The sequence below is a fragment of the Megachile rotundata genome, chromosome 4, assembly GCF_050947335.1.
Source record: "Megachile rotundata isolate GNS110a chromosome 4, iyMegRotu1, whole genome shotgun sequence".
Taxonomy (NCBI): Eukaryota; Metazoa; Arthropoda; class Insecta; order Hymenoptera; family Megachilidae; genus Megachile; species Megachile rotundata.
Window position 1 is genome coordinate 8207732 of NC_134986.1, and position 27589 is coordinate 8235320.

Here is a 27589-nt window from a genome sequence, read left to right on the forward strand (position 1 = left end):
CCGTCCTTTAATATCATCGGAATCGCGGAACTTCTTGCTAGAATTAAACTAAAATGATAGAATAAATAAATAAACAAGTGTGCAGAGTGTCTTTGGTTTCCACCAGTGAACTGTTAATGAATTAAGCATTTAACTACTTGTACACTTGAGATGCTGCATTATAACATGTGTTACAATATGCGTCGATCTTCACCGCGACAGTGAACATGTTAATTTACATATCAAGGAGTTAAACGTAATTAATCAGTGAAACAGGAGGTGTTACAAGTAGAATAGTTCGCTATATAGTCAGACATAGGGAGGGTCTTAATTGCAGAAGCAGAACATCCTTCACAGTAAAACAAATAGATCGGTGATTAACACCTTATGCATCATAAAGAGATGTCATTCTGGAAGATTCATAAGTTGACTTTTAATAGATATGAGGATTTAGGTATTTGGGGAATTTGAGAATTTGGGGATTTGGAAATTTGGGGAATGTTGAGAAATTTGAAAGCTCGAAATTTGGAGAAATTTGGAAATTTGAGAAATTTGGAAAGTTGGGAAATTTGAGAGATTTGGAAATTTGAGAGATTTGGAAATTTGAGAAATTTGGAAGTTTGAGAAACTTGGGAATTTGAGAGATTTGGAAATTTGAGAGATTTGGAAATTTGAGAGATTTGGAAATTTGAGAGATTTGGAAATTTGAGAAATTTGGAAATTTGAGAGATTTGGGAATTTGAGAGGTTTGGAAATTTGAGAGATTTGGAAATTTGAAAAATTTGGAAATTTTATAGATGTGGAAATTTGAAAATTTGAAGGATTGGGTTTCTAGCAAATTTTTTACTTTAACAGCGTGAAAAGTGCAATTTTAAACCTCAGAAGTTCGGAAATTTACTGTATTTTAAAATTTGAAGAAAATCTTTTAAATTTGAAATTTAATGTTTCTACAAACGAGTCTGCAAATTTATTCCTCACAAAAACAAACATCATAAAATTTTAACAGTAAAAAAATTTGAATAATTGCTCCTTTAAAAATGTACGAATTCCTACACTCACCTCCTCGAAAAAATTCTGAAATCGTAAATAAAAGCCACAGAGCGCAAATTAAAAGAAGCCGAAAGATTATCGAATCAAGAAATGTGGCACGTAACCCGAGTCGCGTTTATCCGCGTGTCAAGGCTTTCCTTTTTCATCCGTGGGCTATTCAAAATGCATGCGAATGTTTCAGACTTGCAAAGGCAAAATCCGCGATTGCGCAGTTTTCTTAATTGCGACACGGGACAAGAGAAGGAAGAAAAGCCCGGGAAGAAAATGCCGGAAGAAGAATGGGCGGAAAAGACGAGAAACAAGTCGCCTCCCCGGCGTAAAACGCGAAAATTTAATTCCACGAGGCCTGTATCTCACGAGAATGCATCCTTGTCTAGCTGTTTTATGATATCGGGGCTAGCTTTATCTTAGATTATGTCGTTCCTGGTTGTTTAACTCCGTCGGCCAGAAGGTGGCACGATTTTTCACCCTGACTTTCATAATCCCGTCTCGGTCTCATTGTTTCGACCGACTCGGCCTTCAACTAATCCGTGAATCATTCCTTCCGCTAGCCCGATCTTTTTTATTTTCATCCACCATCGTGGTTTTTCGCTTCTTTCCATACATTTTATTTCTGTCTGAGATTGCGAAACTTCACCGTTTCTTGAATTTCGCGACATCTTGTTTAAATGCATGGAGTCTTCTGATATCTTCATCTAGTTTTTCTTAATGAGTCCAGAAATTGTTTATCTTACGATTCTCCTTTTTCGTGGATTTTATTTATCATTCGTTGCGAGATTCTGTTTTCATGTACTTTATTTTTTCGTTATCGTACAGTTCTGATTTTGAGGTTAGGAGTCTTTGAAGACATCTTTTAATTTTTCTTTGGTCATTTAGAATTAATAATTTTTAATAATAATTTTTGAGGATTTAGGGAGCATGAAATTTAGACATTTGAGGATTTGAGGATTATAGGATTCAAGAATTTGGGGATGTAAGTATTCGAAGATCTAGAGATTTCGGGAATTTAGGTATTCGTGAATTTAGGGATGTCATGATTTAAGGAGACGAGGAGATTTAAGAATATGAGGATTTAAGGAGCATGAAATTTAGACATTTGAGGATTTGAGGATAATAGGATTCAAGAATTTGGGGATGTAAGTATTCGAAGATCTAGAGATTTCGGGAATTTAGGTATTCGTGAATTTAGGGATGTCATGATTTAAGGAGACGAGGATTTATGGATTAGGAAATTTAAGAATTTGAGGATTTAGGGAGTATGAAATTTAGACATTTGAGGATAATAGGCTTCAGAAAGGAGATGTAAGTATTCGGAGATTTAGGGATTTGGAGGAGTAGAGATTCGAGAAATTAGATATTCGTGAATTTAGGGATTTTTGGGATTCAGCTATGTAAGGATTCGAGGATGCAGGGGTTCAGTTACGTAGAGATTCAGAGATGTAGGAATTCAGCCATGTAGGTATTGGGAGATGTAAGGATTCAACTATGTAGTGGTTCGTGGATGCAGATATCTCATAGGGATATCAGGATATACCGGATGTCTATCTAGAGATTTAGGGTATTCGAAATTTGAGAATATACAGATTTGTGTACTTATAGATTTAGATTTAAGTATCTAGGTATTTGTGAACGTAGTGGAGATACCATATATCACCTCTAGATATCACATATGAAGATATCAATATCAGAATTTGTTGCATTAGAAAGTTAGAAAATTCGACAAATTAAGAATATCGAAATTTGGATATTTAAAAATTGTCAAGTTAAAATAATTATTATGAGTCCTATGTTATATTCAGCTACCTGTTATCGTACAGTTCTGATTTTGAGGTTAGGTGTCTTTGAAAACATCTTTCAATCTTTCTTTGGCAATTTAGAATTAATAATTTTTAAAAATAATTTTGTTTAATTCTTATCCTTTTTAGAAGCTTTGTCTTAGACTTGATTTTGTCTAAATTTGATTTATTATTAGATTTATATTTTAAGTTTAAAATGATCAAAATATAAGCATGAATATAACCTCACATTGCAACCATCAGACCACAATTGTTTCCGCAATTTTGATCAGATTACCATTAAAATAAATCGAAGAATTCAACTTGTTGGAACGTTTTATGGATTATTGTGTTTCTGTACGATAAATTCAGAAATATTAGGAAAGTTGGAAAGTCTGTCCTCTAAGTAATCCGTGGATCAATTCTTCTCGGTACTAGACTCTTCTTTCTGCTCTTCTTCTTCCTCTTCTATTTGTTTCAAAACGAAATTACAAAAGTTATATCTCGCGTCGAGACGTCTCCGTGGATTAATCAGATCCTTAAGAGGATTTCACTCTTTTTTTAAAGCGGTATTAAATATTGAACTTTTAATTATTATATGTCCCTTAACGACGTCGTAAAAGATCATGACCTAAATTTATAATAAATGATTAATCAACTCTTAACTCGACTTTTAAGTTTGCAAGAGTTTACATTTTTTATAAGTAGCAAAAATTAGAAAGCAATTTTAAAAATCAATTTATAATAATTTATTATAAATCAATTTATCATTTGTTATATTTTCTATGTTTCATTTATGTATGTCTTTGCCGTATTTTATTTACAATAATTTACGCTGTATTATTACATTAATCGAATTTGCTGTATGTCATTAATATTAATTTGTTGTATTCCCGCCGTATTTCATTATTAAATTACATTACACTACATGGATTAATTTATGGAATATATGTTACCCCAAAATTTTACAATTTTACAAAGGACCAAAATTAGAAAAAGGCGATTCGTAAAACTTTTTAGGGCCGATCGAAATAAAATATGTGCGTATTTGCATATCAAGGGCCGTGAGCACACAGCCCCATAAAGTTTCATTTAAATCGGTGAGTTCCCTTGTCAGTGCACGATAATGTAGGGCAGCTTCAACTTTGCGTGAAACAATGGAGTACGTGACTACACAAGAACCGTGAACTAACACAAAACAGGGGGACCTGATATGAATATCAAACTATCAGTTGCACTAGGAAGTGTTACAATTAAATTCCGCCAGCATAAAATAGTAACAGGTGAGATTTATGAATGATCGTAGAAAGTATCGAAACATAACCTGCGAAAGCAGCTGGCGTACCTGAAGTACCAAATCAAACATTAATCGCGAGTTACGAACTTCAACTGCAGCATAAATACTTTGATATTTATTTCTTAGGCAAAGTCGGTAATTAAACGCAAAATTTAATTGTCGTAAGTTGTGAAGGCTAGAAAGTTCTTCGAGCACGCGAAGTGAAATTCTTATCTTTTTTAGAAGTTGGATGTAAAACTGTACGCTTTATTTTTGTAGTAATTGCTAATTTGCTGTAAAAACTTGCTCAATTTTTCTTTAGTTATCAGCTTGTATTGCAAATAAAATTTGTACATTCTGAAAATAAATATTTTTTTTGAAACAAGCGTATTTTACTCTTATATCTCGAGTGTTCAGCTAAAATTTTAACTCTTGCTATTAAAATCGAAAAAAGTTCTGAATTTTGTTGCGAAAATTTTTTCAATTATTTTATGTTTCTGAATTTTTTTATAATTTTTTTAGTTTGAATGTACCAGCTGTGAAGTAGTTTGAAACTTTCAGGGATTATTTCCAATTTTTTTTAGAAGTTAAAATAGTGAGTCTTTGTGGGAAACATTTTTATTTTAAACGTCACAATTGTATACTGATGTAGCGTAGTTAAAGTTTAAAATAAATTGACAATATGAATACTATATACTTCGATTATAAAAGTCTTTGGTCAATCCATAAATGGTTTTTAATTACAGATATAATTCGTTCATTTTCAGATAGCTTTCAATAATAGATATTCCCGACGTATTATTAATACCAGCTTTATGGCTTGTAAAATAAAAAATTTCTTTTCAAAGGTAACTCGATTATATGATAAAATAAGGGAAAATGAACGAGAGAGAGAAAAAACTTCACTTCGAGAGTGCACATTATTCAACTTCACCAAGGTTTCGCTTGGGGTGTGTAAAAAATAATCGATATTTAATTAAGCATAATAATACGATCCATTGGAAACGATTCTGAGAAAACTTCACTCTCGGTCCCTTATGATAAAGAACGTTGCACAGGGTGGGGTATCTAAAATAGGCCACCTGAATAACTTGCTTATTTTGTTAGTAAAAAATACCGAAGAAGCTGCTATTTTCATAGTTCCTTATTTTAAATGTTTATTATTAAATCGACGATGCCAATCCTGTCGCGTAAAGATGCACTGATTATACACGGACTAAAGTTAATCATTTACTTGAGTGTACTACGATTTCAAATTTGAAGAACTTGGGGAAGTTGAGAATTTGAGAAATATGAGGAATTTGAGAATTTGTGAAATTTCAACATTTAGGGATTTAGAAATTGGGGGAATTTGAGAATCTAAGTATTTACTTTGAAGCTTGTAGGATTTGAGAATTTCGGGAGTTTGAGGATCTGGGGAATCTAAGACTTTGGGGAGCTTGAAAATTTGGGGAATTTGAGAATTTGGGGATTTGGAAATTTAGGGAATGTTGAGAAATTTGAGAGATTTGGAAATTTGAGAGATTTGGAAGTTTGAGAGATTTGGAAATTTGAGAGATTTGGAAGTTTGAGAGATTTGGAAATTTGAGAAATTTGGAAATTTGAGAGATTTGGAATTTGAGAGATTTGGAAGTTTGAGAGATTTGGAAGTTTGAGAGATTTTGAAATTTGAGAGATTTGGGAATTTGAGAGATTTGGAAATTTGAGAGATTTGGAATTTGAGAGATTTGGAAGTTTGAGAGATTTTGAAATTTGAAAGATTTGGCAATTTGAGAAGTTTGGAAATTTGAGAGATTTGAGAATTTGAGAGATTTGGGAATTTGAGAGATTGGGAAATTTGAGAAGCTTGGAAATTTTGAGAGCTTTGGAAATTTGAGAGATTTAGAAATTTGAGAAATTTGAAAATTTAGGAAATTTGAGAGTCCAAATATATCAGAATCCAAGAACCCAGAAAACCTGAGAAATTACAGAATTTTACAATTCACAAATAGAAGGAATTTAATAACTTTGTAATTCCAATGAAATTTTGAAGAATGTACGTATTTGACAATATGAAAAATTAGAGAATCTATAAATTCAGATACCTGAAAAAAAATCTCTAGATTTAAAAACGTAGGGTATTTAAGAATGAAAGAATCAAGCTGTCGATGATTCCAATAAAGTAACTAGTAACTCATCCTCGATAAGCTTATCCGTGTCTCGCGATGAAATTATCCCGAATAGTCACTGAGGAAAGATCTTGTAATTCGATTTACGTATTTTTGTAAATGGAATTCCGTAGGGACAACAGAATTTAAGGTATTCAGGTATTATCGAGAGACGGTGCGCATCCCTCAGGTTCGTCGAAATGAAATTTCGTGTAGTATCGATTGTACGAAGTCTGCGGTTGCATTGTGGAATCCCTGGAACGAATAAAACTGGGTCTCGATGAAGCAACTGTACATAGCATCGATTATCATGAATCGCTACGATCATCTGTTCTGCATGAATATTTCTTCGAACATTTCACGAAAATTTCTCGACTACAATAACTGCTGCAACTGTTAATATTACGTGCAGTGGGTACATATGCATTTACATATGAAATATGGAACATTTGGAGATATGGGTATTTGGGGATATAGGAATTTGAAGGTTTGGGGATTTGGTATTTGAGAAGTTTGTGGTTTTGGGGATTTAGGGAGATTTAGGGAGGTTTAGGAAGATTTCGAGAGATTTAGGGATTTGGGAAATTAATAATTTCGCAATTTTAGGGATTTCAGGATTTAATGACTTAGGGGTTTAATGAGTATGGGATTTAGGGAATTGGGGATTTCAGGATTATAGGATTCAAGAATTTGGGGATGTAAGTATTCGGAGATCTAGAGATTTGGGGAGTTTAGGTATTCATGAATTTACGGATGTCAGTATTTAAGGAGACGAGGATTTATAGATTCGGAGATTTAAAAATTTGAGGATTTAGGGAGCATGAAATTTAGACATTTGAGGATAATAGGCTTCAGGAATTTGGAGATATAAGTATTCGGAGATTTGGAGGTGTAGAGATTCGAGAAATTAGATATTCGTGAATTTAGGGATTTTTGGGATTCAGCTATGTAAGGATTCAAAGATGCAGGGATTCAGTTACGTAGAGATTCAGAGATGTAGGAATTCAACCATGTATGGATTGGGAAATGTAAGGATTCAACTATGTAGTGGTTCGTGGATGCAGATATCTCATAGGGATATCAGGATTCGAAATTTGAGAATATTCAGATTTGTGTATTTATGGATTTAGATCTATAGAGACTTTTTATAATTTAAGTATCTAGGTATTTGTGAACGTAGTGGAGATATCATATATCACCACTAGATATCACATATGAAGATATCAATATCAGAATTTGTTGCATTAGGAAGTTAGAAAATTCGACAAATTAAGAATATCGAAATTTGGATATTTAAAAATTGTCAAGTTAAAATAACTATTATGAGTCCTATATTATATTCAGCTACCGTATTTCCATAAGTCATAAAAGCGACAGTACATGCAGTTATACATTTATTATTAACTCTGTATTATTAGTTTCGTAATTCACAGTTGTTCATTAATTTTGCATAATTAGTTCGGTAATTCCCAGTCGTACATACAATTATTACTAATTCCACAAAGAAAAATCGACCATAGCAGAGTTTGTTCGGTTTCCTAGAAACTGTTAGAATTGGTTAACCATCGTCGGTTGGGTATTGCCTATAGTTGAGCTAGTTAACCAAACGAAACAATCGATAGACCGATATGGTTGACCGAACAATAAAGTTAACCGAATTGGTTAAGGTGCCAATATTCTGTTTCTGTAACTGTCAGCGAACAACTCGGCTGGAGACCGCAAAAGCAAACCACTTCGTGTGTTTCGATTGTACGACAGTTGGAGAACACTTGGAGAAAATACGAATATTCTAACGATAAGTCTTTGCTTTGGTATTGTCGCAAATATTATGCTCAAAGCTGAAAGCATTTCTACCAAATAACGATTGAAGGACCGATTTGTGTATCGCGTAATTCTTTGAAGCTTGGAATATGATACACTTTTATTCTTTTATTTGAAATAGCGTAGTTTCAGACTTTGTGTGGAGACTTTGTTATTTAGTCGACTGTGCATATATGAATGAGTTGTGTATTTATAAAATATTATGAGTCAACTTTAACTTTCCATGATGGAGAGATGTATATAGGGTGTCTCACAACTAGTGTAGGTCTCTGAAATGGAGCTGAGGTGATTCTGAATGAGATTTCCCTTTGCAAAAATGGGGTTTGAAGCTCCGTTTTTGAATTATTAAGAAAAAACACGGACTAATCAGAGCGCGAGGATCACACATGCGCAGACGCGAGAGCGACAGCTTCGGATAACGCGTAGTTATCCAACGCGTGATAATCCAACGCGTAGTAATGCAACGCGTGGTAATCCTACGCGTAGTGATCCAACGAGTAGTAATACAACGTGTAGTAATAAAGCGTGTAGATATCCAACGCGTAGTAATTTAGCGCGTGCATATTCAACGCGTGGTAATTCAACGCGTAATAATGCAACGCGTGGTAATTCTAAGCGTAGGAATCTAATGCGTGGTAATCTAACGCGTAGTAATCCAGCGTGTGGATATCTAACGCGTAGTAAACCAGCGCGTGGATATTCAACGTGTGTTAGTCCAACGCGTAGTAATCCAACGCGTAGTAATACAACGCGTAGTATTACAACGTGTGGATATCCAACGCGTAGTAATCTAGCGCGTGCATATTCAACGCGCAGTAATCCAACGCGTAATAATGCAACGCGTGGTAATTCTAAGCGTAGGAATCTAATGCGTGGTAATCTAACGCGTAGGAATCTAATGCGTGGTAATCTAACGCGTAGTAATCCAGCGTGTGGATATCTAACGCGTAGTAAACCAGCGCGTGGATATTCAACGCGTGTTAGTCCAACGCGTAGTAATACAACGCGTGGTAATTCGAAGCGTAGTAAACTAACTCTAACTAATTCTAACGCGTAGTTAACTAACGCGTAGTAATCCAACGCGTAATAATTCTCGCGCTCTGATTGGTCCGTGTTTTTAAGTTTCAACTTAAGTTTGACAATATTTTTCTAAAAATATCGAATGATAAAAGCATCTTTGACCTAACTTTAAAAAAAGTTAAAGTACAATTAAAAACTTCATTCAGCTTTCATTAAAATACTTCATGTCTCAGTAACGATAAAAAAATAATTAATGAATTTAACACTGAATTAAGTATGTAATGTACGTGACGATACGAAGAATATTTAAATAAGTAATAATAAAAGCGAAATGTACGTATACAAATTTAATGAATCGACGGTGCAACCTCATCTACAGGCACTTCAGTTTTCTCGTTCGAGAGATGCTCGAGAAGTTGGTTCCAGGGACACGAGAAAGTTCGATCGATAGAATCCTTGAAGGATTCAGCTGGACATATATAGTGTTCTAAAAAGTTTTCCAGGACTGCTTCAAAGTGATCGTTGTATCTTTGATGAACGACGGAGGAACTTTCCTTTCACGTGTTCCTTCTGTCATTTCATGTTCAATTAGCATCTCATAAAAAGTGCCGCGGCAATGAGATTACATTTCTTTTTTACATTCTATTATGTCGAGATAAGAATTTTTGTTCATTAAAGTCACGAAATTAGTTTGATGTTTATTCCCAATAAATTGTAATTTGTAATTATTATTTTATATGAAGTTTGATGTAAAATTATTTTTATGTGATGTTTCTTTTATTTTGTGATGGCAGAATTAGTCATTATTTTATTATATAAAATATTTTTTTATGGTGAAGCTAGTAATTTAGTGGGCAAGATATTTAATTTATTCTGTTGAAAATAAATTGTTTATTTTATTAATAAGATAAATAAATGTTTATTTTATAAGAAGAATATTTGGAGCAAGTTTTTATAAAAAGAATAATATAATTTACTTTATAGAGTGATATATCTGTTTCGTTCATTGCATACTTTTTAAGCAACAAGGTACAATAACCGAAATCAAATTGAGGTTCAAATATTTCTGTGATTGATGTTTTTAATCCGTAAAAGGACGAAACAGTGTCGACTCCATTTCCTGCGCAAATCTAGGAAAATTCGATTATAGAAAAGCAAATAGAATGAATCTCTTTCAATTATAGTCTGTTCAATATAGTGCCTGTGATTGTCGGTACACTCGGGTGCAACTAGGTTTTCATTGTATAACGATACACATTTAAATTACGAAATTGATAGATCTTCAAAGTTTCGTCTTTTCAAGTTTTCGAATTAGGGTATTTACAAATTTTCTTTTCCACTTTGCAAGTATTTCAATTACTACATTTTTAATTTTCAGAATTCTAAATTTATGAAATTCCTACTTTCCTCAATTCCCACTTTCCTAAATTCCCACATTCCCCAATTTCCACATTCCTCAATTCCCACATTTTCCAAATCGTACATTCCCCAATTCCACATTCCCGAATTCCTACATTCCCCAATTCCCACATTCCCCAATTCCCACATTCCCCAATTCCCACATTCCCCAATTCCACATTCTCCAATTCCCACTTTCCCCAATTCCAAATTCCCCAATTCCACATACCCCAATTCCACATTCCCCAATTCCCACATTCTCCAATTCCCACATTTCCCAAATTGCACATTCCCCAATTCCCACATTCCCCAATTCCCACATTCCCCCATTCCCACATTCCCCAATTCCCACATTCCCCAATTCCACATACCCCAATTCCCACCTTCTCCAATTCCAATTTCCCCAATTCCCACATTCCCCAATTCCACATACCCCAATTCCCACTTTCCCCAATTCCAAATTCCCCAATTCCACATACCCCAATTCCACATTCCCGAATTCCCACCCTCCCAAATTCTTTCATTTCCAAATTCCTATTTCTCCCAATTCCCAGCTCCCCGAATTTAACATTCCCCAAATCCATAATTACCCCAAATTCTTACCTTCCCAAATTCCTGCACCCCCAAATTCCTGCCTCCCCCAATTTTCACCTCCCCACCTCCCCAAATCTCCATATTGAAAACTCCTCAAGTCCTCAACTCCCTCAAACTCCTACGTCCCCAAATTCTCGATCCATCATCAAATCTTCAAAGAACTCCAGAAACCCCTAAAAATGAGCGAGTCTCAATCCTTTATTTTACTTCGATCGCCCCATTTCTCTCAACGAAACAAGATTTGTCCATGACTGTACAGTCGATTTCGTACGAACCCCGTCGCAACGAGACAAGCATCGAACAGAGGAACGAAAATCGCTCGAAATTAAAAGTGAAATTAGTTTTCCTTCATCGTCACGGTGTTTCGAGCTGCATCCGATTCGGCAAGGAATTAAAAGTAATGGCCAGGTAGAAATCGAGGGGAACGCGTTTCAATCAACTACGTCCAGCATGGCGGATAGCTATTTACTCGCGAGGATATCACAAAAACGAAGGAAGATACCTTTAATTAAAAGTACATTCCTTTGGAGACCGACTTCCGTCGACGAAACGTATCGAACTTTCAACTTGTCAAGTTCTTTACTGTTTCTTCTTTCAGCACTTCTGTTGGTTGGACGCGATCTTCTGGTAATTAGAATTTTTCTCTGATGGAAGGGTAATGTTTTTTAATTAAACAAACTAATTTCCGGAGGGTATTTAAGATAGGAGGGACAATAAATATTTGCTATTATAGTAAATTTTGTTGCTACTGAATAATTACAGGTAAATTTTTGTTTAGTCGGTTGGGTTGTAAGTTGAAGAATAATTTGATTATATATATTTGGAAATATTACAATAAAGTAATATAATTATTATAAAATTATAGCTTTTGATATAAAAAAAAAATTGTATTTTACTGTACAATTATTATAGAATTACAATAAAATAATATGATTACTATAAAATTGCAGTTTCATCATAAAAATCAAATTGTACTATACAATTACTATAAAATTATAATAAATTAATATGATTATTGTAAAACTACAATTTTACTATAAAAATGATGTTGTACTACTATACAATTACTATAGAATTACAATAAAATAATATGATTACTACAAAATTACAATTTTACTATAAAAAATTAAATTGTACTATGCAAGTACTATACAATTGTAATAAATTAATATGATTAGTATAAAACTACAATTTTACTATAAAAATGAAGTTGTACTACTATACAATTACTATAGAATTAGAATAAAATTATGTGATTACTATAAAATTGCAGTTTCACCATAAAAATCAAATTGTACTACACACTTACTATAAAATTATAATAAATTAATATGATTACTGTAAAACTACAATTTTACTATAAAAATGAAGTTGTACTACTATACAATTACTATAGAATTAGAATAAAATTATGTGATTACTATAAAATTGCAGTTTCACCATAAAAATCAAATTGTACTACACACTTACTATAAAATTATAATAAATTAATATGATTACTGTAAAACTACAATTTTACTATAAAAATGAAGTTGTACTACTATACAATTACTATAGAATTAGAATAAAATAATGTGATTACTATAAAATTGCAGTTTCACCATAAAAATCAAATTGTACTATACACTTACTATAAAATTATAATAAATTAATATGGTTACTGTAAAACTACAATTTTACTATAAAAATGAAGTCGTACTACTATACAATTACTATAGAATTAGAATAAAATAATGTGATTACTATAAAATTGCAGTTTCATCATAAAAATCAAATTGTACTATACACTTACTATAAAATTATAATAAATTAATATGATTACTGTAAAACTACAATTTTGCTATAAAAATGAAGTTGTACTACTATACAATTACTATAGAATTACAATAAAATAATGTGATTACTATGAAATTGCACTTTCACCATAAAAATCAAATTGTACTACACACTTACTATAAAATTATAATAAATTAATATGATTACTGTAAAACTACAATTTTACTATAAAAATGAAGTCGTACTACTATACAATTACTATAGAATTAGAATAAAATAATGTGATTACTATAAAATTGCAGTTTCACCATAAAAATGAAATTGTATTATAAAATTACTATACAATTATAATAAAATAATACTATTACTATAAAATTACAGTTTTACCATAAAAATCACATTTTACTATACAATTACAAGAAAACAATGTAATTACTATAAAATTACAGTTTCACCATAAAAGTCAAATTGTACTAGACAATTACTATACAATTACTACAAAATAACACTATTACCATAAAATTACAGTTTTCCTAAAAATCAAATTATACCACAAAAGTCAATATCCTCCACAAAAAATTTCTCGTCCAACTTCCTTTTATTTAAAATTCATTTAACGAGAGTCAAGCAATAAAGCTAGATTTGCATTCGGTGCCCAAAGAAGTTGTTTGTGTGCGATTTCGAAGCGATCGATAGTACAATCGAGTTAACAAAGCGACACGTGGAAATATGTCGTTGAATATTCGTATCCGGCCAATTATGAAATGCCCGGAGGAAGCACAGGGAAACGTGGAGGTTCGTGAAGCGGCGAAACAGAGAGACGCTTTAAGGAACCGATCCTGGTACGTGCAAGCGTGCTAACGACGCCCAGGAACGACGTGGTGAAACGAGGCACGTTTTTCTTTAACGAACCGACCGTCTAGAATTTAATTCCAAAGGGACTAACAGCAGACTTCCGCTACGCTCGACTTTACATAATCTTGTGTCCGTTGTACGCTTCCGGTGCTAGTTTCGCATCCCCTGGCGAAGCAGAAAAGGATTTATGGAAATTGGATGAATTGCAGGGTTTCCGGTAAACCTTTTCCTTATTTTCTTTTTATTTTTTTCTAAAACGCGGCTTACGGTTTCGGCAAAATGGTCTACGTAAACGTTTTGTGAAGGTTTTTAATATGTGACTGGATGACTTTAATATGTGTATGAGAATTTTTGTAGGTGAGGAGAACCATGGTTGAAGTGACGTAATAAAATTATATGGTGAGTTTATTTTGAAAGTGGTGTGGGTCCATTTTTATTTATTTTGAGAAAATTAGTTAGCATATGTGTCATTGAAAAAAATAGGGGATAATTATATCAAGATTGGTAATTTAGTAATTTTTTTACTAATTGATCAATATGTAATTTGATTATACAAATTTGTTTCGGTGATTTAACTATATTTCCAATTCCTAAACTCCTCAACTCCTATCTTCTCCAATTTCCATCTTCCACAATTTCTAAATTTTCCAATACCGAAATTACTCAATTCCATAATTCCCCAATTCCATAATTTCCCAATTCCATAATTTCCCAATTCCATAATTTCCCAACTCCATAATTTCCCAATTCCATAATTCCCTAATTCCATAATTGCCCTGTTCCATAATTTCCTAATTCTATAATTCCCAAATTCCATAATTCCCCAATTCCACAATTTCCCAATTCCATAATTCCCCAATTCCATAATTCCCAAGTTCCACAATTCCCCAATTCCATAATTCCCCAATTCCATAATTCTCCAATTCCATAATTCCCCAATTCCATAATTCCCCAATTCCATAATTCCCCAATTCCATAATTCCCCAATTCCATAATTCCCCAATTCCATAATTCCTCAATTCCATAATTTTCCAATTCCATAATTCTCCAATTCCATAATTCTCTAATTCCATAATTTCCCAATTTCTAAATTCCCCAATTCCTACTTTCCCCAATTCCTAAATTTTCCAATTCCCATATCCTACAATTCCTTAAACCCTCAAATTCCTAAATTCCCAAATTCTCAAACTCTCCTACCCCCAAATCCCCAAATCCCCAAATCCCCAAATTCCCAAATTCCTAAATTCCGTCCCACGCTCGCAAGAGTTTTGCACCTCTTATCGAAGGAGAAAAGGATTTATAGAAATTGAGTGAATCGCAAGGTTTCCGGTAAACGTCCTCCTTCCCTTTCTATTTCACTCAGGAATACAGTCTGAAGTTTCCTAAGAACGTTTTCATACAAACATTGTGTAAACGTTTTTAATGGTCAGTCACAAACGATATGAATCCATACATAAGAGGTCTATAAATATTTCACAACATAAAAGTATCGTAAAATACCTTTTATTGCGCAAGGATCTGAAGTTTAAAGCTTGGTAAAGAGAACTATGCGATGGTTTCGTTTATATTCTTCAAAATGGTTGATTCCTCGTAGCAGTACGTAATATTGAACTGGAGAGTAATGTTCTGCTTAGTACAGCAGTCAGCCATTTTGTATTAGGAATATCGATGAAACGATAATACTCGCACGTTTATCAAAGCATAAACTTCAGGTTGATATGCTATAACTGTCTTATTGTAGCATTTTATGGGATGAAATCGTATCATGTGTTAAATCGTGTTGAAGTATGTATAAACTTTAGCTACTTCCAAATTGATAGTCATTTGCTGTAAGTTGCAGCTGGACATTTTGTATAAAAAATATGGTGTAAATTATTGTGTTTGTTCAGTAAATCTTGTGCTTAAAATTGATGTATTATGAGTGCCATTTTGTGATACTTGTATGTTATCAAATGATGTAAAACAATGTCATATACTGTAAGATTGGTTACAACAACTTATATGAAGTATGAGTACTTAAAAATCTTCCAACAAGAATATAGGATTTTGAGAATTCAGTAGTTTAAGAATTTTGAAGGCATTTAGAAATACCTACATTTAGAATACAGGTAATTTGAAACTACAAAAGTAAAAAAATGTAAAATTTAAAATTATCTAAAATTCATAAAATTCCCTAATACAAAAGTTTTGCAATTTTCCACATAAACGTGCACTGTAACATCAGAGTCCACCGTATGATTACTGTAACCCTACTTCAACTTCGACCATCCACCCTGAGGAAAGTATTAAGGACTCTAATTACCAGTCAAGATCAATCTTTCCATAAGAAGATTAAGAAAAAAAGAGCAAAATGAGAAAAGCTAGAGGCGTTATTAAGATCCCCATAGTGGATAGGCTACATCGACAGAATTCCATTAACAACTTTCAAAGACGGCCACCGTGGAATAAATTAATTCTAGCAAGAAGTTCCGCGATTCCGATGATATTAAAGGACGGAAAAGAAGGTACTCGTAATAATGGATGTGAATACAAATTAACATCGGGATGTTTCAATGAGCTCTAGCTGCATCGGAACACTTTCGCATAGAAGAAATGGTAGTTGCTCTTCTCGATTATTCTTGAAGGCACGACAGTTGCACTCAATGTGTCGGGTGAACTCGTTTGTGTATAAGATAGGTTGAAAAATTAACAATATAGGTAAGGTGCTGATTGAATTTGTTCAGCGATAGGTTTTTAGTAGGTTTTAAAGTGACTTGGTTGAATGCTGAATCGTTTCTGATATTTTTACATTTTGGTATGTGTGAAGTAAACAATTTTTTGGTTATGGAGTGGTGGTTCTACCAATCCGACGTAAGCTGTAGAGGGAGGAAATAGAATAGGGGAGGAAATAGAAGATAGAGGGAGGAAGGTTGGACTAACGGTTTGGTTCTTCAGGTAGTTTGGAAAAAATTCTAATTTTTAGGGACAAGTTTACAGCGTGACGGTTAACTACTTACTATGATCCAAAAAATATGGTGTCCTAAAACAGTTTAAGTTGTCCGTCATCATCTGTTCTATAAACGGTTTGGGTCCTAACTACGACGCTACAATAGTAATGGAAATAAAGCTACGGATGATATCCTTCTTGGGAAGAAAAAGTGCAGGTACATGAGATGGAAAAAAAGAAACGAAAAAAAAAATGAAGAAGAAGAGTCTGTGGTCAGGATGCTGTTTTAATTTTCATTATTATGCATGCATTCAGGCGTTCACGACTTGCATCTCGCTAAACAGCATGTTGAGAGAAATGAAAAAGGGTAGAGATTATAATTGTGACACGAAGGTTGTTTTACAAGAGTTATAACCTACGTTCTTGTTGTTTCAATGCAAGAAATGCATCTTGCAGTTATTTTCTCTTGGTTTTCGCTAATCCACATGGAAATGTTAGGTTATGTCATCTCACTGATTTTTTTATGAGACTGTGATTTAATGACTAGGAAGTATTGCACAGTATTACTGTCTACCATACCGAATAAAATTTGTTGAACGTAAATATACGTCCTTTGCATATACAAACTTTGTATTAATGAACGTATGGAAGGAAGTAAGGTTACATTTTTCACAGCCAGGAAATTAAAAAGCGAAGTAAAGGTGGTAATCTACAAAACGTTACGTTATATTGTAATGCATCCGTCAGCTCTGACAAGAAAAATATTTAAATTCTAGGATTCCCGTGTTTTAACAGTCTCGCATCGCGGTTAATTTTCAGTGGAAATGCTGGCCACGCTTTCGAGTTGGTTGGGTGTGATACGCATTTCGTTAAAATGACCAAACAAATCAAATCGCTCGCGACGTGGAAAGCGTTTGATACGCAACCCCTGAATATTAATCTGCAAAATTTGCTTTACACGGTCTTCTCTGAGCGCGAATTATCAGTTACGATATTAAATAGAAATGAAGAGGGCAGATGGGTGAATCTGATAGGGCACGAAATTACTTCGATTTACTATGATTCTAATATTTTATTATTTTATTATACTTCCAGTATACTATGCTACATTTTCTGTTCCTCTATTTCACTATTTTATTATTTTTTTATTTTTTTATTTCCCTACTTTTCTATTCCTCTACTTTATTATTCCGTTATTTCAATATTTTATACTTTCATTGTTTCATTATTTTGTTATTTGATTATTTTATAATTTCGTTATTTGACTATTTCTCTTTTTCAAAATTTCTCTTTATTTTCTATTTCATTACTTCATTACATCGCCACGTAATCATTTTACTATACTATTATTTATAATAAAATTTATCACCAAGTTAACAGTTATATGTATGTTATACAGAATAATAAAATTGTTAAATATTAATCAATGGAACATAGTTACATATGATCATTGATGATTACATACAAATCTTGATCAACAATAATTTAATACACTAAAAGAATAATTAACATGTTACGATACGACAAATACAACAACATAATTGTTAATTAAATGTTAGTTAATACAAAATTTCCTTAGTATAAAAGATAATTAAATTTACTCTGAAAAACATAACCCAACATTCCAATCAATCGATTATATAAAAGTCTATTTGACAGAGTGTTTGCGATTGATTTGTGATTTACCAAAGATTCCTCGATCCTTCAAGACTGAAAAGACTAAAGGGAAAGGAAGAAGAGAATATTCTGATTGTACAAAGAGTCGGTCGAGAGGCAATCTGATTGATTGGTGGGATTGTGGTCGCTCTGAAGATTCTTCTCCGCGATTGTAAGCGTTCGGCGTATTTTTGATCTGCTTAACATCCCTTTCAATCTCCCTCTGAGCTCTTCGAATGCTAGAATATGGAGAACGAATCCCTTTATGGCTATGATTATCACCTTTGAACTGTAACTCGTTGCGGGATCCGTCAGAGGTTATTTTGTCGAAATTTCTTCAGCGCAGTTTAGATGAAACTGATTTTGGTTCCCTCGCAAGCTTATTTTTTTAAATTTCTATATTTTCTATATTTTCTATATTTTCTACATTTTCTATATTTTCTATATTTTCTACATTTTCTATATTTTCTATATTTTCTATATTTTCTATATTTTCTATATTTTCAATTTGTATGTTAAGTAATTTCGATAGTATCAAATTCGTATGTCGCCATATTTGTGTTTCTAAATCCCTGGAGTTTTGTGATATGATCAAATTCATAACTGAAATTGCTTTTGATAAAAAGAAGAATAAACACGTTAGAAAGCGCAGTAAGCAGCTCCCAAATTATCTAATTAAGAGAGGGCAACTGAAGTATTTATCTGCATCGATACATTCTGTCAGTTATTAAATCGATGTGTTATCAAATGCTGTGTGTTGAAATCAATGTAATTCGGAATTTTGATATTTTCAAGTTCCAATAATTCCAAATTCCAATACTATCGAATTCCAATATTTCCAAATTCCAATAATTCCAAATTCAAATATTTCCAAATTCCAATAATTCCAAATTCCAATATTTCTAAATTCCAATATTTCCAAATTCCAATACTTTCGAATTCTAATAATTCCAAATTCCAAAATTTCCAAATCCCAATATTTCCAAATTCCAATATTTCCAAATCCCAATATTTCCAAATTCCAATATTTCCCAATTCCAATATTTCCAAATTCCAATATTTTTAAATTCCAATACTTTCGAATTCTAATATTTCCAAATCTCAATATCTCCAAGTCCCAATAGTTCCAAATCCCAATAATTCCAAATTCCAATATTTCCAAATCCCAATATTTCCAAATTCCAATAATTCCAAATTCCAATATTTCCAAATTCCAATATTTCCAAATTCCAATATTTCCAAATTCCAATATTTCCAAATTCCAATATTTCCAAATTCCAATATTTCCAAATTCCAAAAGTTTCAAATCCCAATAATTCCAAATCCCAATAATTCCAAATCCCTATATTTTCAAATCTCAATATTTCCAAATCCCAATAATTCCAAATCCCTATATTTCCAATACCAATATTTCCAAATCTCAATATTTCCAAATCCCAATAATTCCAAATTCCAATACTTCCAAATTCCCATATTTCCAAATTCCAATAATTCCAAATCCCCATATACCCATATCTCAATATTTCCAGATCCCATTATATCCAACTCCCTATATTTCCAAAATCCTTGCACCCTCAATCTCCAAATCGCCAAATCCCTAAAGCACCTAACCTCTAAACTCCCAACTTCATATGCACAAACTCATTAAATCCCCAGTCTCCACATCCTGATATCTCTACACTCCCAAAAATCCTTGCATCCCAAATCCCTAAACCCTTAATATCCAAACTCCCAACTCGATATTCCCCAACTCATTAAATCCCAAATCCCAACATTCTGAAATTGCTACCCTCCCCTAAAAATCCTTACATTCCAAATTCCTAAACCCCCTAATCTCTAAATTCCCACTTCATATATCCTAACTCATTAAATTCCCAATCCTCACATTCTGAAATCTCTACACCCCCAAAATTCCTTATATCCCAAATTCCCAAATCACATTATCACTTCTTTATTACACTGTTGGGTCAATGATCATAACAGTCGAGGCCCTTATTAAATCAATCAATCTATTACACAAAAATTTTAATCACCCCATTCAGCACAAGTACTAAATTAAACCTTTCCAGTCCATCGAAACAAATTTTCAGAAATCCAATATCGTCAAAACTTTCTACTTTTTACTAGTATTCTATTTCTTCTCAGTATCCGTAATTCTTGGAACCATCATCTTTGATAGACTACGTGCAAACTTGCTGATTTATCGATCGGTTAAATTTTCACCTCGAGATGAACGAGGTATAAACCCTTCTTCATCCTCAGAATTCGACAGAAAACAAAAGAAAATAGAAATCGGAGGCGATTTAATTCCAAATTTTTCGGTTTTTTGTCCCCAGTTCTATAGTCCACGTTATCGTTCGACGTCCTCGAATCCGCGTTGCCTCGCCGAAGAAAAATAGAGACGAGATTTATTTGCGGCGGAAATCGGAACGCTGGATGGATGATTTATAAGATTGCAACGGTTAGGCGAGGCGGTTCTATCGCGTTCCAAAACGCCAATCGAAGAAACGAGATATTTGCAGAAGTTATTTCAGACAGGTGATTTTGATTGATTGACACGTTCCTACGATTTTACGCTGCTCGACTTTTGGCTGTCGATTTCGGTTCCAAGAAATCGTGCAACTAGCATGGATGGAGAAATTTTTATGAGCCTTTCAGCTCTTGTACTCGACACTTTAACGTTATTTACTTTTATTTACTTTTTTATGGTGGCTTGAAAGCGAGACTGCAGTGTGTAAAGGAAAGATGGAGTGGTTGATAGTAGTTTTGTTTTCTTTCATTTGAATAATCTGTTATGTTGTTTTTATTGGAAGGAACGTAACAATGGTGTTTTATAAAAATATTTTTGAATGTGGTATATTCACGAATGACTGTAATTTTTTATTCTTGCTATTCTAAATTATTGGAGATAAAAGCGATACACGAATTAACTTTTACATTTGTCTACATCTAACGGTATTAATCATTATTAATTATTTCTTCTTGTATTCGCATGTTTCGATTCAATTTTGTTCTCTAATTTTCCTCACGTAATTTCACTGTAATTTTTGTAATCGTTCTTGGATAAATAGTTTTTCTGTTTTGTACATAATTAAGTACGACACTTTATTCGTCCACGGATCTCTTCGCCTTCAACATAAATCCCTATATTTACTAAAAAAAAATTATTTTTAAATATCTGCATATAAAATTGCTATACTTGCAAGTACCTTAGTGTATAACCAGATTTCTACATTCTGAAGTACTGATGTTCTAATGACTAATACTAATACAAATCTCTATAATCTTAAAATCTTGTATTCCAAAATTCCTAGAATTACAAGTCACTAGATTCTGAAATTTCTATGATTACATATTGCTAGATTCTGAAATTACTAGATCTTGAAATCCTACTTATCAAAATCCCTAGAATTAAAAAATTCCAACGTCTGCAAAATTCCTTGAACACCAAATACCTGGAATCCAGAAATCTCTAAAGTCCTGAAGTCCCTAGAATTCCAGAATCTTTAGAATTCAAGTTATTCAAAATAGCTAAAATCCCAAAATCCCTAGAACTCCAAAATCCTTGAAATTCCCTAAAACACAAACATCCCTAGAACCCCAAAATCCTTAAAATTCCAAACTCCACAGAACAGAAAAGTTCCTAGAACCCCAAAATCTTTGGAACTCTAAAAATCCATAAAACTCCAAAATCCCCAGAACCACAAAAATCCCTAGGACCCCTAAATCCTTGAAATCCCAAAATCCCTAGAACTCTCGAAACCCCTAGAACCCCAAAAACCTTAGAACCCCAAAACCCTTAGAACCCTAAAAGCCTTAGAACCCCAAAATTCCTAGAACCTCAAAAACCCTAAAAGCCCAAATTTCTTAGAACCTCTAGAACCTCTAAAACCCCTAAAATTCCCTAGAATCTCAAAATCCTTAAAATTCCGAATTTCCTAGAATTGAAAAATTCTTAGAGATCCAAAATTTCTAGTATCTTAAATTCCCTAGAGTTCCAAATCTGACATCCCTATAATCCCAAAGTCCCTAGATCCTAAAATCCCAAAACACCCAAATTCTTATACATTTAAAAATCCCTAGAATACATCCCAAAATTCCAGAACCCTAAATTCGTATGTCACGAAATCTCTATATTTCCAGATCTCTATATCGCCAAAATATCGAACCCTAATATCGAATATACCCTAAACATCGAGGTCTCTATAGTGTCCAAAGTCCTGGTAGCTTCCAATTCCCGAATTCCTAACTTCTAATATTCCCAAGTCGCTGTATTTGCGAAAATATGTTCCAGCACAAAGGGTTAATAAAGCGGGTTCCATATTAAGCAGCTCCAGGGTACGTCTTAGTAAATGGGCGGAATGCGAGAAATTACAGGAGCGGATGCTCCGTAGGATTCGTCGTTCAAAGAATATCGATTGTTCCAGATCCGTCGAACGATCGGAAGAGCGTATCCAAAGGATGTCTAATTGATCCTAAGGGAACCGGGTCGTCGGCACAAACGCATTTCAGCTACGTAGCCAATTAACCGAGTCGTTGAATTGCCTCGTAAATACGTACAAATGACCCGTCGCTATTGTATGTCACATACGGGATGAATGTACCGTCACCGTTAGTCCATCCTGAAACTGTTTGACGTTGTTATATGAACGACGACAATCCCTGTAACGGGAAACAATTCCCTAAGACGTTCAATACACTCTGCTTAATTGGAAATTTCAATTTCTACTGCACCGATGAATCTTCTGTCCGTTTTCGAAATTCAACGGACGTTCGATTCATACGGAATTCTAATTAATAACGTGTCGTACTACTGATGTATTTCCTTCGATGTTCTGGTGGCATTCGGTCGTTTTTGAATGGTGTATTAATAGAAGTAAATAGTGAAAGGTACATAAAAGTAGAAATTTTTAAATTTAACAAATTACGAGTGACAACAGTGAGGTTAGAACAATTTCAATCGCAGTCAAGTTTCTGCAAAACGAAGTTGAGTATGTACACCTCGAAAATCATTAAATATATTGTTACTAATAAATTCGAATATATTAAATGATTCTAAAGTGTAAATAAGTTCCTGCTTTTCAGAGACAAGGGTGTTTGTAGGCGGGAGTTTTGGGATTTTTAGAATTTTGCGGATTTGGGAATTGCATACGTTGGATTTCAGAGTGATGAAAATTCTTATATACTATCTCTACGAACACGCGTCAATTTGACGCATGAACGAATACATTTAAAGAAAAATCACTTAGAAAGCAATATAATTAAACACTACAAGTAACAAATGAAAATATGAGATATATTTATAGAAAGTTTTTATTATTCAATAATATTTTAGTACATTATTTCAATATTTTACATTCATATTTTTACTTCCCTACCCTGTGAACTGCGATTTGTATTGCGATCCGGGTCCGAACCCGGCACACGGATTGAGCCGGCAGCGTGTGACTCCGGACTAATGAAGTCCATCGTTTATAAGATATTTTCGGTGCATTCATATTTATTGTTGTAATTTTTGCATGGTAAAACTAATTTACTAAAAATTTTATTTACATTACGATCGCGTCAAATTGACGCACATAGAGATACGTATACCACATTGCAAATTTCAATATTTCAAACCTTTTGAAGAAAATAGACTCGATATATATTTACCTCGTTCAACGAATAAAAGTCAGTACAAGATAAAATAAAAATGCGAACGGTATTTGCAATTTTCCAAAAAATTCAAAATGCGTCAAAATGCGTCTCGTAAACCTACTGTTAATAAAGTATTTATTAATCGAATAGAACTTACGATAAGTTCGTTATAAGTCATAAGTCATAATGGTCTGTTGAGCTACATGTCCTGGTGAAAGTGCAAGATCATAAAGCAATACGCGTAACCAGAGATCCTGACTTTCCGTTTCGTGATCCGTGGAGTCTTAAAGTAAATCTGGCTCTTGTCGAAAACGATGAGAAAATGGCGAAAATCCTCTGGTGTCTTCGTCGGCAACCGGCCAACATGCAAATCCTTCGACTGAAGCCTCTCAGTTTATCCATATTAATGCTTCTAATTAAGTCGTAGATAGGTTGGTCCGTAGGTTTCGCACGACCAGTTTTCTTGTCCTGCTGATAAACTGACGACACTGCGAGTTCGAAGATGCATTTAGGTGTGAAACGAGGACCTCTGTTGATTACTTACTGCTTTTACGAAATGAGAGTTTTTGTGGAAAGACAAAATTTATGAAGCTCTCAATTATCACATCTTCCAAATCTCCTAATTACCAAATCTCTCAAGTTTTAATTCTCTCAAGTTCCAATTCTCCCAAGTTTTAATTCTCTCAAGTTCCAATTCTCCCAAGTTCAAATTCTTCCAAGTTCCAATTCTCCCAATTTCCAAATCTCTCAAGTTCCAATTCTCCCAAGTTCCAATTCTCTCAAGTTTCAATTCTCCCAAGTTCCAATTCTCCCAATTCCCCAATCTCTTAATTCGCAAATCTTCTAATTCCCAAATCTTTCAAGCTCCAATTCTCTCAAGTTCCAATTCTCCCAAGTTCCAATTCTCCCAAGTTCCAATTCTCCCAAGTTCCAATTCTCCCAAGTTCCAATTTTCCCAAGTTCCAATTCTCCCAATTCCCAAATCTCCCAATTCCCAAATCTTTCAAGTTCCAATCCTCCCAAGTTTCAATTCTCTCAAGTTCCAATTCTCTCAAGTTCCAATTCTCCCAAGTTCCAATTTTCCCAAGTTCCAATTCTCCCAATTCCCAAATCTCCCAATTCCCAAATCTTTCAAGTTCCAATCCTCCCAAGTTTCAATTCTCTCAAGTTCCAATTCTCTCAAGTTCCAATTCTCCCAAGTTCCAATTTTCCCAAGTTCCAATTCTCCCAATTCCCAAATCTCCCAATTCCCAAATCTTTCAAGTTCCAATCCTCCCAAGTTTCAATTCTCTCAAGTTCCAATTCTCTCAAGTTCCAATTCTCCCAAGTTCCAATTCTCCCAAGTTCCAATTCTCCCAAGTTCCAATTCTCTCAAGTTCCAATTCTCCCAAGTTTCAATTCTCTCAAGTTCCAATTCTCCCAATTCCCAAATCTCCCAATTCGCAAATCTTCTAATTCCCAAATCTTTCAAGTTCCAATTCTCCCAAGTTCCAATTCACCCAAGTTCCAATTCTCCCAAATCCCAAATCTCCCAAATCCCAAATCTCCCAAATCCCAAATCTCCCAAATCCCAAATCTCCCAAATCCCAAATCTCCCAAATCCCAAATCTCCCAAATCCCAAATCTCCCAAATCCCAAATCTCCCAAATCCCAAATCTCCCAAATCCCAAATCTCCAAATTCCCAAATCCCTAAATCTCCACATCCTCAAATCTCCAAATTCCCAAATCCCTAAATCGCCAAATCTCTAAACCATCAAATTCCGAAATCCTCAAACTCTCCAATTACCGCATCCAATTCTCGTCTCCTAACATCAATCCGTCATACGCGGAACGTCGAAATGCAATTGACATAACATTCGTTATTCGTGAAGTATGGTCTTCGTTACCACCTAAATTAGTATTGTTCGGTCGAACGCATCACGTGTTTCCGATTCGTTCGCGCGGCTTCATTACGCGGCGTAATTGCTTCGCTAATTAATTACACCAAGTTCGCACGTCATGCAGCATTTCCGTGTGTCGAATGGCACCAGTCGATGTCAATATATAATACACGTGTTTGACTATTTCGCTCGTGGACGTTAGCAAGATACACAAAGCGATTAATGTCGTTTACCTTCGTTGACGCTCGGAAATTCTGCTTAATTAACGTCTCACGATGTTTTGCTACTTTTTCTTCAACTTTTACCGCATGCGGACTTTGAAGATTCTAAGTGAACGCGAAAACGAGCATTGGAAATAATTAATTTTACATTTGATTTATTGCTTTGATCTGCGTGTTATTTTTATTTGAGTGAACTGTATATTTATTTTTGATCTGATTGGTTTTAGGAGAAATTTGTGATAGAGACAATTTTCTTGAATGTTTTTTGGACGTATAATATTTTATTATTTTTATTAAATATAATTTAGAAAGTTTAATGTAGTTTAGTAATTTTAATATACAATATTTTGTTATATTTTTAGTAAACACATTTTAGTAATAATAGCAGTATATTGTATGAGTAATTGATAAGGTTGACTGAGGTACAAGTTAGGTTACATGTTATAGGTTAGGCATCAAAAGAGGTTATGTTGTATAATTGAAGTGAGTTCGATCGATAACAAAATTTAGAAATTGTTTGTACTACCTTAACCAGTTTTTGATAATTAAATTTATACTGCAAAATAATAGAAAAATTGCAATCAGCATATTGAGTTATTTGGAGATCTATTTCTTGATATACCATTTTGCTATTTATTATTTAATTTCATCAGATGATGAGTAAATTAACTTAATTATTAATTAGTAATGTCAGACAATAAACTGTAACAAAATTGAGTAGAAACTTGACTAATTATTTTTTTCAAAATTAAGTAATTAATTGTAGTACAATTAATTAGTAATTTACCTAATAAGTCGTTTTTAAATTAAATTCTAATTTACCTAATTAATTGTAGTAAAATTAAACAGTAATTTATCTAATAAGTCGTTTTAAAATTAAATTCTAATTTAGCTAATTAATTTCAATAAAATTGAATAGTAACTAATTAACTACGGTAAAATTAATTAGAAGTTAGTCTAATTATCTGTGACCAAATTAAGCAGCAATCTATCTAATCAATCGTTCCAAAATTTAGTAGTAATTTGTCCAATTGACTGTGACAAAATTAAGTACTAATTCGTCTAATTAACCGTGGTACAATTAAGTAGTAATTTATCTAATTAACCGTGATACTAATTTATCTGCGATTAAAGAGTAATATACCTGCGATAAAATTGAGAGTAATACATCTAATTAACAGTAATAAATTTAAGAATTAATTCACGTAATATATTTTAGCAGAATTAAAGAAAAATATGTGGATATTGGGAACATTTCGTTAATTTTTTTTTCGTTTCTTATTGCAGTATTTCCTGTCGAAAGATCTACGAACAAATTGGTCTGACGATTCTCTCGGTAAGTTGAACTTTTTCCTCTGCTCTCGAATTCTCGTGCTCGTTAATCGAGAATATTTTACGTGGCCACGGGAATCGTTTGTTTCACCGTTTACTCGTACGGTTTTCCCAGAAGATTAAAGCGCAGCTGTGTTTTATTCCATCGCTATAGATCGCCTCGGAATTGTCGAGGATACGTTACTCTCGAATCCTGAAGTATTTGACAGCGAACCTTTGGATCGATCATTGATAAAACTTTC

General features: G+C 33.5%; 1 protein-coding gene across 3 annotated transcripts in view; it reads left to right on the forward strand.

Moving 5' to 3' along the window:
• The window catches only part of LOC100877948 (cysteine-rich secretory protein 2), a 115985-nt gene that overhangs the window by 27347 nt on the left and 61049 nt on the right, over window positions 1–27589 (forward strand). For 2 of the 3 annotated variants that reach the window (XM_076530384.1, XM_003700976.3), the window contains one exon: window positions 27303–27351. The exons of the other annotated variant lie outside the window; for it this stretch is intronic. The gene's annotated coding sequence lies outside the window, so the exon portion shown is untranslated. The remainder of the gene's footprint in view (window positions 1–27302; window positions 27352–27589) is intronic. 3 annotated transcript variants of the gene reach the window in all.